The sequence below is a fragment of the Bubalus kerabau genome, chromosome 21 (genome assembly GCF_029407905.1).
Source record: "Bubalus kerabau isolate K-KA32 ecotype Philippines breed swamp buffalo chromosome 21, PCC_UOA_SB_1v2, whole genome shotgun sequence".
NCBI classification, from domain to species: domain Eukaryota; kingdom Metazoa; phylum Chordata; class Mammalia; order Artiodactyla; family Bovidae; genus Bubalus; species Bubalus kerabau.
In genome coordinates, this window is record NC_073644.1 from 34899342 (window position 1) to 34912252 (window position 12911).

Consider the following 12911-nt stretch of genomic DNA (forward strand, 5'->3'; position numbering starts at 1 on the left):
GCAGCTCATTCAGGAGGAAGTGTGTTCAGCATTCCTGGAAGTGTCCCTACTGGGTGATCATTTAAGCAGCAAAAAGTGGGACCGGGTGCTGCACAGGACAGACACTGGAGTTGGGTGGTTGGTCTGTCCTGATCTTCCCAAGTCCGAGTTCACACTTCTGCCAAGTTCAGCTGGGACTCCAGAGGAACATGTGAGGCCCAAGCAGGAACCAGCAGCACCTGAAACACGCAAGACATGCCCCCACTTTCTCCACTCCTAGCTCCCCATCAGAGTTCAGGACAACAGCCCCTGGATTCTGCCTTTCAGCCTGGCTTGTACAGACTGCATCCGCATGTTTCGTGGCGTTGAGAGGAAGGAAGTGAAGAGGGTCAGTTTCCCTGAGTGCTCCCCAGATATCACATCTCTCTCCCAGTGGGCAGGCAGGTAGGAAATCACACAAACTGATCAGCATTTGGTCAAGTATATTAGCGTTAGTCGCTCAGTTGTGTCTGACTCTTTGTGATCCCATGGACTGTAGCCCATCAGGTTCCTCTGTCTGTGGGATTCTCCAGGCAAGAATACTGGAGTGGGTCAAGGGGGCCTACAAATTCTTGTGGAACAAGAAAATTTTCTCTGGAAAAGAATTCCAACCTCCCCTCCAAATTTCAATTCATTATATCTTAAAGCTTACTGTGGAAACCATATCAGATTCTAAATTTTAAGGACAGGCATATATTCTGTGTACCTACTGTGTATGCTGTGGTGGTATGGTAGTTTTGCATCCTTGGTACAGAGAGAGTCAGAGTGCCTTATTGTCTAACAGCAATGATTTTTTTCAGCTGACTTTGATTTTCATATGATAGCCCCAGTTTTGTACAACAACTCCAGTGGAATCACTGTTCCTGGATCTATGACTTGTCCTTTTATGAGTAGATAAAGATTTAAGAGGGAAGAGATGGGGAAACTTGTGTCTGGGTTAATGTAAATAAGACACAAGGTTTTCATGCCCTTCTGCTTTCACTGGGGACTCATTTCCCTAATACAGCCTCGTTGTAAAACAATCCACTCCTGAGGAGGTCAACAGTGAGAAGTTTGTCTTCTGAAATTAGTAATCAAAGAGTGAAAATAATTAATAGAGAAAACAGCACAGTTCCACACTGCGTTCCCATGTAGACGTCTATAGAACAATAAATCAGTAGGGGAAAGAAACAATATAGGCATTTACAATTAGGCCTCATACATAATGCCCGGGGAAGGAGAATTTGTGTTAAAAAAGACAACATCTGCTGCGAGTGGGTTTATAAATAATACAGCTAGATATTCAGGTAATGACATGACAGACGGTCTCTTGTGTCCTTGTCCTTTTGTGTCCAGTGCTGAATGTGCTTACATCCCGCAGCTTATGACATACATGCCTGGCCTGTTTGCACTCCAGCCAGAAGTTTCTCTCTTCCCCAGTTAAATGTTTCTTTGTCCAAACCATAGCATTCCACATCGGACGACCCAGATATCCAGAGAAATCTGCTCCATTTGGTTTTAATTGATCCCTTACTGTGAGAAGGTAAAGCGCCTGAAAGAAGTGTGATCAGATGCACACTCGGGACTCTCATCCATGAACCAATTTCTTTTGTGTTGACACCCGGGCTTGACAAAAAGAGTGATGGTTAAGGTCAAGTGCGTGAAAGCTTATTCTAAACAATGATGGATGAGGCAAGGCTTGGACTGGATCTTATCTAAGATGTTCTGCTAAAAGGCTGGGTATTGTTTTCCCCCCACCCCATTTTTAAAAGTCTCCTAATTCTCAAATTAATGAAGTTATCACATATCCAGCACTTGGAGGGGGGGGGGGGCTCTTTTCTTTTATTATGTGGCTCATCCACTCTGCTGACAGCAGCGAGAGTGATGGCCTTCAAGCAGATGATTCTTCTTTGCCATGAAGGAACTGATAAATACTGCCTGTCTCTGCAATAAATTGTGCATGAAATAGTCCACTCTAGTAATCTACAGAGTTATGGTAAGGAAAATGGCATTGAGGAAATATAGCAAAACTGCAATTAACTGAAACCCAATTGAGCCTTAAACTATAAATAACCTTAAAACAAAAAATAATATAACCTAGATTATCTTAAAATAACCTGAACCAAGTTTTTATTTGTTATTTTTTATTTCTATTTATATTACACTCTGGGGGCAAAATAAAGCAAAATAAGGTAGTTTCAGGGACTTCCTCAAAAAGTTTATTTCCAGGGCATTTAATGTAATTGGTGGTGATTTAGTCGCTAAATCATGTACAACTCTTGTGGCCCCAAGGACTGTAGCCAGCCAGGCTCTTCTGTCTATGGGCTTTCTCAGACAAGAATACTGGAGTGGCTTGCCATTTTTTTCTCCACTGGATCTTCTTGACCCAGGGATTGAACTGGAGTCTCCTGCATCGCAGGCAGATTCTTAACCAATGAATCACCTGGGAAGCCCCATTAATGCAATTAGTAAACATTTATTTCAACTTCTGATACCTACTGGGGTCTTGGTCTTATACTATGAGATTTCCCAATTGTAATGATGACCTGGAGACTAAGCAGCACCCAGAATTCACAAATAAAAATATGCCTGCTAATTTTTATCCCTAAAATAAGGAAACAACTTTATGTATTATACAAACTTATCAATAGTAAGGTTTGAATTAAAAGAGTTCAAAACTTTTTAAGTTAGAAATTTCAAGCTCTGGTTTTGTATGTAAAACTTTTTACTCTACTTAGAAATACACAATACATTTCAAAAATCAATTTCAATAAACTGGGTCAATTTTTGTCAGGTTTTTTTTTTTTTTTTTTTTTTTGCATGGATGCTGCTTAGATTACACTGGTTTTGGGAAAGCAGTTACGGTGCTATTTCAGTCATTTAGAGACTCTCTTTGGGTGTCTTTCTCTCGGACTACAGCCACTACACAAATGTCGCTTGGCTATGAACTAACTGGATGTGTTCTCTGTCATTCCCATGCACTGACCTTCTACGCACTAGGAACCCAATCAAAAACCCAAATGCTTTGCTTCTCTCCCATGGATATCTATTAAACTATGCTCTGATGTTGTTAGTCATTCACAAGAGAGTATAAATTTAAGTCCCAATGTGTTAACCCTTTCAGGAATGTTTCCAATATAAGGATTGTCTCAAATAGTGAAATAAACATGTTTGTCATCATTAAGCAAGCATCAGTGAGTAGGTACTGTGTTGGAGACCAGGAGTCTCTCAGCACCATGCTATTGTTGGCCTAGAAAGAACCTTGGAAGTCATCCAGTAGCCTGTTTCAATTATTTAGCCTCAACTCCTATTCAGACCCTGCTTTATGTCAGGCAGCACACTGTTTCTGCAAATCTGCTATCTCACTTCATCCTTGTAAAACTCCATGAAGTTGGGATGACCATCATTATTTCATAGGTGAGGTAACTGAGACTCATAATAATATATAAATAATATAAATTAATAAATGTATGGGCTTAATATGGCAGAGCTGGTATTTAAAACCAGATTTCCTGGCTCCCAAAGTAGAGCTCTGTCAGCTGCATAGCTAACTGGGAAGCATATTAAAAAGAACAGGAAATATAGGACTTGCCATTGGTATTCATAATAATGGAATGCTTGGGAGAAGAGGGGGGAAAAAAAATCTCTGTATTATTAGGTTTTGCTATAGTAATACTATAACAACCTCCCTAAAACCCAGTAGGATTAAAACAACATTTAGGTATCTGCCGATCAGCTGGAGGTGGGCTAATCCAGGTTGGTCTCACATGGGCTTGGCTCCAAGCTTCAGTCTGGGTCCTGGTCTTGCTTATTTGTCTCTCATCTTCCTTGGACTGGTAGGCTAGCCAGGACTTTCTCTTACACCAATTGCAGAAGCATACAAGAATAAGATGAACCACACATGGACATTTCACTCTCCATTTGCGACACTTCTGGTAACATTCTATTGATCAATGCAAGTTGCAAGATCACACCCAAAGTTAAGGTAGTTATTATTGGAAGGACTCTCATCCCAGGACCCTCAAAAGTGTCACTGAATCATGGCATTGGGCTCAAAACCCAGATTCTCATGGACTACATCAATTCTGAGTTTACCTCTTCTTGATTTGGAGACCAAAGAACTAAAAAGACAAGTGATATGCCCCTTCCACACTTTAACACACAATAGTAGAACAGGGGTAGGACCCCTCTTTGAAGAGGAAAGCATGTGAGATACACAGTTGCCACTAATCATACCAAGTCTGACATTCTACGGGGAAAATAGTGTCAAGTGCCCTTTCCCTGGAGGTAAGTAATGCTCCTTGATATGGCCCCAGTTCTACCTCTCTGGGTCTTTCTTGTGTCTACTGTTCTCTGTCACTCTTGGCTCCACTCACTAGAAGGTCTTTTCTAAAGTCCTCTTTGGCCTCTTCTGATTAAGCCGATGGAAAACATATTCATCTCAAGAGTTGAGCAGCTTTCTCTACCCTCCTGTCTCTAGAATCTTGAGGGCTGAGAGGACTATATAACTTGAACAATCATTTTTTATATGTCCAGCAATTATTTTGACAGTAGAAATCTTTCAAAAGCTGTGTGGGTTTTCTATGGGTATCATTCACAACAACTCCATGTGCCAAAAAAAATCTGCAATTATTTCCAACATATGCCTCTCTCTATTTGTTGTTCAGTTGATAAGTCGTGTCCAATTCTTTGCAACCCCATGAAATGCAGCATGCCAGGCTTCCCTGTCCTTCACTATCTCCTAGAGTTTGCTCAAACTCATGTCCATTGAGTCAGTGATACCATCCAACCATCTCATCCTTGTCACCTCCTTCTCCTCCTGCCTTCAATCTTTCCCAGCATCAGGGTCTTTTCCAATGAACTGGCTCTTAACATCAGGTGGCCAAAGTATCGGAGCTTCAGCTTGAGCATCAGTCCTTCCAATGAATATTCAGGGTTGATTTCTTTTAGGACTGACTGGTTTGATCTCCTTGCTATATACAGACTCAATTACAAGTACTTCAACCTCATCAGACTTCTGTAGGACTAGTCTCTAATCTTTTTGTAAGACTTTCTGTTCAGCTGAAAAATACACTAGGCACTACATTATTTCTTTCATCAGTTAAATAAAGAGCATGGTAGCCATTCCTCTGATTTGGTTTTCAAATTAAGGACACAGCTTCCTGTCAGCACCACAGATTTAATGTTTTCACAGAGTCTCTATCATACTGGCTATATCTTTCATTTTCTAAGATTTCATTTTATTTCCAACATTAAGATTTCTGGACTTTCCACATTCCCTCAAAATGTTGCTTGTAAAAAACAGCCAGCTGTTTTCTGAGTTCTTCTCTTTGTCAGAGCTCATCAAATGGAGTTAAAGCAACAGTTCAAGCTTTCAACATCTTGCCATAGGTCTCCTACCACAAATGCACATATTCATTAGGCTCATCAACCACCTTCCAGATTATGGCAGGCAACAGTTTATCCATGTCTGCCTCTGTGTAACACAGGTTCTCAGTTTTTCAAGTTCCTCTATTAGGTTGGGTTGTTTGTTTGCTTGTTTTTTGTTATTTTATTCTAGCTGGCTATAGTAGTTTGTGTATCAATGACTGTCTGTTTCCCAAACCACTGACACATATTTTAGATTTTTTTAATGAGAGTAACTGATTTGCAGTACTGATTTTTGTCTTCATCATTTATCTGCTATGATGTTCCATAATAAACTATCTCAAAATTCAGTGGCTTTTAAAATAATCATATGTCAATGTTTATACATCTGTGTGTTGCCTGGGGATCAGCTGATTCAGACTGGTCTCAGGAGGGCTCAACTCCAAGATACAAGTTGGGCCCAGATCTGTTCTGTGTGTTCCTTACTCTCTTTAGGCAATCAGGCTAGCCAGTTGACAGAAAAAATCTCAACCACATTTCTGACAGTGATGATAGAAGCCCTGGCATATTTGCATTCTCTACTTGAATTCCGTCCTGCAACATTACTTTGGCCAAAGCAGGTCAGATATCAGACCCTATAATAGCTTTCTATTGATGCGCCTAACAAATTACCACAAACTCAGTGGCCTAAAATAATACAAGTTTATTATCTGACAGTTCTATAGGTCAGAAGTGTGACACAGGTCTTGGGGGGCTAAAGTCAAAGTATCTATAGGACTGTGCTCCTTACCAGAGGCTCTAAGGAAGAATGTACTTCCAACTTTGCTCCAACTGTTGGTAAAATGCCATTTCTTGTGGTTGCAGGACGAGGCTCCTGTTTTTCTTCTGACTATCAGACAGGGACCCGCCTTTGTCCAAGAGGCTGCCCACATTCCTTCTCATGCTTTGAGTCTCTACAGCTTCCTCTTGCGCTGCATTTCTTCTGCCACACTTCTATTTCTGCCACAAATTTCTCTATTTTAAAGGGTTCTTATAAAATTGGGCTCACCAGATAATCTAGGATCCTCTCCTTCATTTAAAATCTGGAGCCTTAATTTCATCTGCAAAGTTCCTCCACATCTATGCCTAGACTCATGTTTACTTGAATAGCCAGTGGACCTTGAATTTCATCTACTGCAGCCCCTATGGCACCCCACTCCAGTACTCCTGCCAGGAAAATCCCATGGATGGAGGAGCCTGGAAGGCTGCAGTCCATGGGGTCACTGAGGGTCAGACACGACTGAGCGACTTCACTTTCACTTTTCACTTTCATGCACTGGAGAAGGAAATGGCAACCCACTCCAGTGTTCTTGCCTGGAGAATCCCAGGGACGGGGGAGCCTGGTGGGCTGCCGTCTATGGGGTCACACAGAGTCGGACACGACTGAAGTGACTTAGCAAGCAAGCAGCCCCCAAATCAAGGGGGATAGACACAGCATCTGCCCCCCAAGACATGGCAAGCCAGCATCATGGGGTGAGCAAAAATAGTCTTACAGAAATAAGGTAGAAAGAGAGTGAACATATTTGAAAAATCAAAATCAGAGTTTAGGGATTTTCCTGGTGGTCCACTGGTGAAGAAGCCACCTGCCAATGCAGGGGATACAGGTTCATTCCCTGGTCTGGAAGATTCCATATGCCACGAGACAACTAAGCCAGTGTACCACAGCTACTGAGCCTGTGCACTGTGCCTACGGAAGACTGTGCACTCGAGAGCCGAGCTCTACCACAAGAGGACCCACAGCAACAAGAAGCCCACGCAGCTCCACTAGAGAGTAGCCCCCACTCAAGGCAGCTAGAGAAAGCCCAAGTGCAACAATAAAGAACCCGTGTGCCACAACAAAGACCCAGGGCAGCCAAAAATAAAATATATTAAACCAGAGGTTAGCAAAGCTTTTCTGTCAAAGGCCAGACAGTAAATGTTTTAGGCTTTGTGAAATACAGTCTCTGTCCTAACTATTTAACTCTGCTTTATAACTCAAAAGCAGCCATAGACAATATGCAAATGAATAGGCATGATTGTGTTATAATAAAACTTTATTTACAAAGACAGACGGCAGGCCAGATTTGGCCCACAGGCTATGGTTGTCAACTCCTGATCTAAACCACTAGAGTTCCTCACCAGGATTCCTCCCCTATAATAAAACACCCTGGTGATAGATCAAGTCTGGAAATATCAAGTGGGCTCCAAAGATAACAAAACAAAAAAATATGAGTTCCTTATCACAGAGATTGATTTTACCTGGATGGCTTTTTATCTAAAAGCTTTCCTCACATCAGTACACTCTATCATTTAAAGTGGGGTTTACAAACTGAAATATTGCACTTGATTATCCGTCAATAAGCTACACCATGCAAGATTGCACTGGGCACTCATCACCAAGTCATCTTTTAATGACTTAAATGTTTTCAGAAAACTTTCCTGAATGTTCAGGAAACAGTGAACGTGTTACGTCCCACCTTGGTGGCTAAGTCAGGGGTAATCTAAGGTGGCTAAGTCTACTGTTGACACGCGGAGATTGTGTACCTATGTAGGGACTGGCCCCATAGATTGGGCTTAGTAGAGGCACAACACTCTTATTGAGAGTTTCCATCACATGCCCTTGGGAATGGGAAGGGCATCCTGAAATAGCAAACACTTGTCTTATGAAGAGACAAGGTGTCAGAAACCTTAAGGTCCTCCAGAGTTCAGTTGAGTTCAGCCTGATCAACACTAACAACTATGAGCGTCTACTGCGTGTCTAACATGGGGCTAAAAAATAAAAATGACCACCGGTCCTTTGTGTGGCCACACTGGGTCCTGCTGGAAGGGCTGAGGCAGGCTGAACAGAGCCTCCTTACACTCATCATCCTAATTATTTGACTTTCTTGAGCATCTGCTTACGGAGTGTTAAGCATTTTCTCTATAACAGCTGATTAAAAGATTGCTATTACTGAAGAAAATACAGATTTAAAAACAAAAGCAGTTAGTAGCTTTTATCCATCATCAAGGAATTAAACAATTGGCACCAAGTAGGACAGCTCAATTTCTTTAGATATCTGAGGCCTAAATAGTTTAATTGGGGAAGCATGTTAAAAGGGATGGAATGACATTCATTATGGATTAAGTTAATATATTTCAGACCCATCACATGGCTTAATTTAACAAATTCCACGCCTTACTGTTTGGCAGGAAATGGCATCTCATGAACATCATTACCAGTCGGTCTGACTTGAGTTAGTTGAAAAAGCTGACTCCATCTGAAAAGCGTTAATCTTAATAATAGTGTACGTGGCCTTGGCAAAACCCTCTGTATGTTTGAGAAGCTTAGGACTCGACTGACACCCTCCCGGAGGCCCTCCCCGCCCACAACACCGCTCAAAACCAGGATGCAAGGAGTATTAGTCACCTTTCAGTTAAACCCATCTGAAACAGAGCAGGCTTAGTCCACTGCTGGGAAAACTGAATGTGTCCTACCACAATTACCTCTAAACCTTTAACAGGTTTATAACACTGAGTTATAACATGTATTTGTTTCTATGTCATCATTTGATTATATTCTTTTGATACAGGAAAGGAGAAGAGAAATTTGGTGAAAATAATACAAACCACTACTTATTATTATTATTGACCATCTACTATGAGCCAGGGAATCTACCTAAACTAACTTCTTTACTCCTCAAAATTCCTGTGCAAGGTTGATATTGCTGCTCCTAATTTGCTGGCAAGGAGACTGACTCTGGATAGAGCTATATCATTTGGCGGTGGTCACACCTGAAAGAGGCAGTGAAAGTATTAGTTACTCAATCTTGTCTGACTCTTTGCGACCCCATAGACTGTAGCCTGCCAGGCTCCTCTGTCCATGCAATTCTTCAGGCAAGAATACTGGAGTGGGTTGCCATTCCCTTCTCCAGGGGATCTTCCTGACCCAGGGATCGAACCCAGGTCTCCCGAATTGCAGGCCAATTCTTTACCATATGAGCCACCAGGAAAGCCTGAAGACAGGCAGGAAACCAACCAAATCTTATCGATTCCAGTTCTTCAGATTTATACCTTCCAGTCCACCTAGTAGCCCTTCGAGAAGAATTGGGGCTTTACTGGAATGCTTGAAGCAATCAATCCCCCTTCAGATGCCAATCAAAAGGTGTCATTTCCAACTTGCATGGATCATACTGGGTTGAAAGTGAAGTCATTCAGTTGTGTCCAACTCTTTGCGACCCCATGGACTGTAGCCTACTAGGTTCCTCCATCCATGAGATTTCCCAGACAAGGACACTGGAGTGGGTTGCCATTTCCTTCTCCAGGAGATCTTCCTGACCCAGGAATTGAACCTGAGTCTCCCACATTGTAGGCAGATGCTCTACCGTCTGAGCCACCAGGGATATCTCAAATGCCACTTACCATTAGAGGGGATTCTGCTAACTTCCCTCTCTACTCTGTGGGAAAACATGCATGAGGAGTTTCACATGTGAACTCTAAGTGTGTGTTTCAAACAGAAATAGAGGCAGGCTGCAGCTGCTCTTGTCCTGCAGGTCATGGGCCGTAGAACTTCTGGCCTACCTTGAGGCAGTCCAGGTGAAAGTATAAGGAAGGTACTGGGTATAAGACAGGGTACAAGGATGTATTGTACAACACGGGGAATATAGCCAATGTTTTGTAATAACTATAAATGTAGTGTAACCTTTATAATTATACAAAAATTTTTAAAATAAAATTAAAGAAATGAGAGAAAATTAATTCAAACAGATACATGAACTCCAATGTTCACAGCAGCACTAGTTACAATAACCAAGACATAGAAGCAATCTAAAAGTCTATCCACAGATGAATGGATAAAGAAGATGTGCTATAGATATTCAATGGAATATTACTCAGCCATAAAAAAGAATGAAATAATACCATTTGCAGCAACATGGATGGACCTAGAGATTATCATACTAAGTGAAGTAAGTCAGACAGAAAAAGACAAGTATAATATGATATCATTTATTTGTGGAATCTCAAATATAATACAAATGAACTTCTTTACAAAACAGACAGGATTCATAAACCTAGAAAAGAAATGTATGATTACCAAAGGAGAAGGGGAGGAGGGACAGATTAGGAGTTTGGTATTAGCAGACACAAAATAGATAAACAACAAGGTGCTACTGTATAGCACAGGGAGCTATTTTCAGTACCTTGTAATAACCTATAATATAAAAGAATATATATATATATAGAAATTATATATATATATGAACTGATATATATGTAACCACATCACTTTGCTGTACACCAGAAACTAACACAACATTGTAAATCAACTCTACTTTGATTTTTAAAACATTTTTAAAAAAGAAATATACAGAAAAACTAGTATCATATATAGTTTGTGTGTGCTCAGTCTCTCGGTCATGTCCAACTCTTTGTGGCCACATGGACTGTAGCCTGCCAGGCTCCTCTGTCCATGGAATTTTCCAGGCAAGAATACTGGAGCAGGTTGCCATTTCCTACTCCAGGGAATCTTTCAGACCCAGGGATCAAACTACAGTCTTTTGTGTCTCCTGCATTGGTAGGCAGATTCTTTGCCATTAGCGCCACCTGGGAAGCCTATATACGGTTTATCATTGTCAAATCCTACTGACCATGTTAACAAATTATAAAATTTGCCTTAAGGAAATAATCAAGCATCTCCAAATTGCTTCATAGAAATAAAATAAAGTATTGCATTAAGATATATATATTTTTTAAAGTATCAGGAAGGTAAAATTAGGCTGTTTCAGCCTTTCCTCCTGTTTCTTAGTTTCTCGTGTCAGTCTAACTGTGCTACCTACAAACCACCACAGTATCTCTGTGCCTGCAACAAGAAGCCTTTATTTCCAGCTCACTGACCTGCAGTCATTTTGGGTGACCCTGACTAAGGTCTAGGTTTTGCTTGCTGCTGTGCTGAGCTAGGCTGGTGTCTGAGCTCCGGGCCCTGGCATGAACCTGGGAGCTGAGGGCATCGCGGTGATGTCAGCGAGCCTTAGGCAGGTTTCTGGTCTGCTCAACATGCCTCTCGTGATTCTTGGGCCAGTGGGTTATTTCTTCTCACAGAGTTGGACCAAGAGTCAATGGGCAAGAAAAAGAAGGCGATGCTCTTAAGGGTCAGAATGGATACACACTTCTCACACGTCTTGGGCCAATCTATTCCATGTCTTGGGCTGAATAGATCACTGACCTGAAAAGGAAATTACAGTTCTCTTTTGTCTGCCTCTAAGGCTGGGACCCCAGAAGGTGGGTGAAGGGTCCCCAGTCTTAACTGTCTCCTTCCTTGATCATCATCCCATACTCAGTGGTCCAAGGGCCTCCCCTACTCTCAGACCCCATGCTGAGACAGACAACGCCCACACCTCACTTTTATCATCATGGTCAGTGGCTATCTTCCATCCATTGGTGGGCATTTACACTACTTCAACTGTGTGCCAGATGCTGCTCTAGGATTTGGAAGTTGAAGATACCAAATTCATACATCAAACACTGTAGGAGATGACCATCTAATTGGTGAGGCAAACATATGTAAAAGATTAATAAATTTTAGAAGAGCTAATAATTATCAATCCTTGATGACATGCTGGACATTATTCTAAGTTTTTTTTTCATGTATTAAACCATTGAATGCTGACAACTCTGTGAGGTAGGTCCTACTATTATCCCCCCTCCCATTTTTTTATAAATCAGATGAGAAGCTGAAGCAGAGAGAAATAATTTGCCCTAGATCACACAGCCATTAAGTAGGAGAACCAGGATTTGAACTCAGGGAGTTTGGATCAGAGTCTATGTGCTTGGTCACAATGATGTTGTTGTTCAGTCATTAAGTCATGCCTGACTGTAGCACGCCAGGCTTCACTGTCGTTCACCATCTCCTGGAGCTTGCTCAAACTCAAACTCATGTCCACTGAGTCAGTGATGCTGTCTAACCATCTCAACCGCTGTGATCCCCTTCTCCTGCCTTCAATCTTTCCCAGCATCAGTGTCTTTTTCCATTGAGTCAGCTCCTCACATCAGGTGCTCATAATATTGGATCTTTAGGATCAGTCCTTCCAGTGAATATTCAGGATTGATTTCCTTTAGGATTGACTGGTTTGATCTCCTTGCTGTCCAAGGGATTCTCAAGAGTCACAATGAAAACTCTGATAACTTCTATCAAAATGTGATAAGAGCTAAAAGACATTCAAACCTGGTGCTTTTGGGAACACGGAGAGAGACAGCAGCTAACTATGTCTACAGAAAATTTTCACAAAGAAAACAGCCCTTGGACTGAGGTCAGGAAAGAAAGGATTTGCACATGTAGATAAGTAAGAGGACAGAAGTTTCCATTAGAGCGTGGAATTCAGAGTTCACTGTGTCAGGAGCTGAGGATAATGGAGTCCTTTTATTTGGCAAGATGAACTGGTTTGTGATCCTTCAGCCTTACAGCCATTTATTAGAAGAAAGTTTCAAATGCTGGAAAACTGGAGAAAGAAGGAAACTAAAACATATAGATAATACTCAAGCACAGCAATCCACCC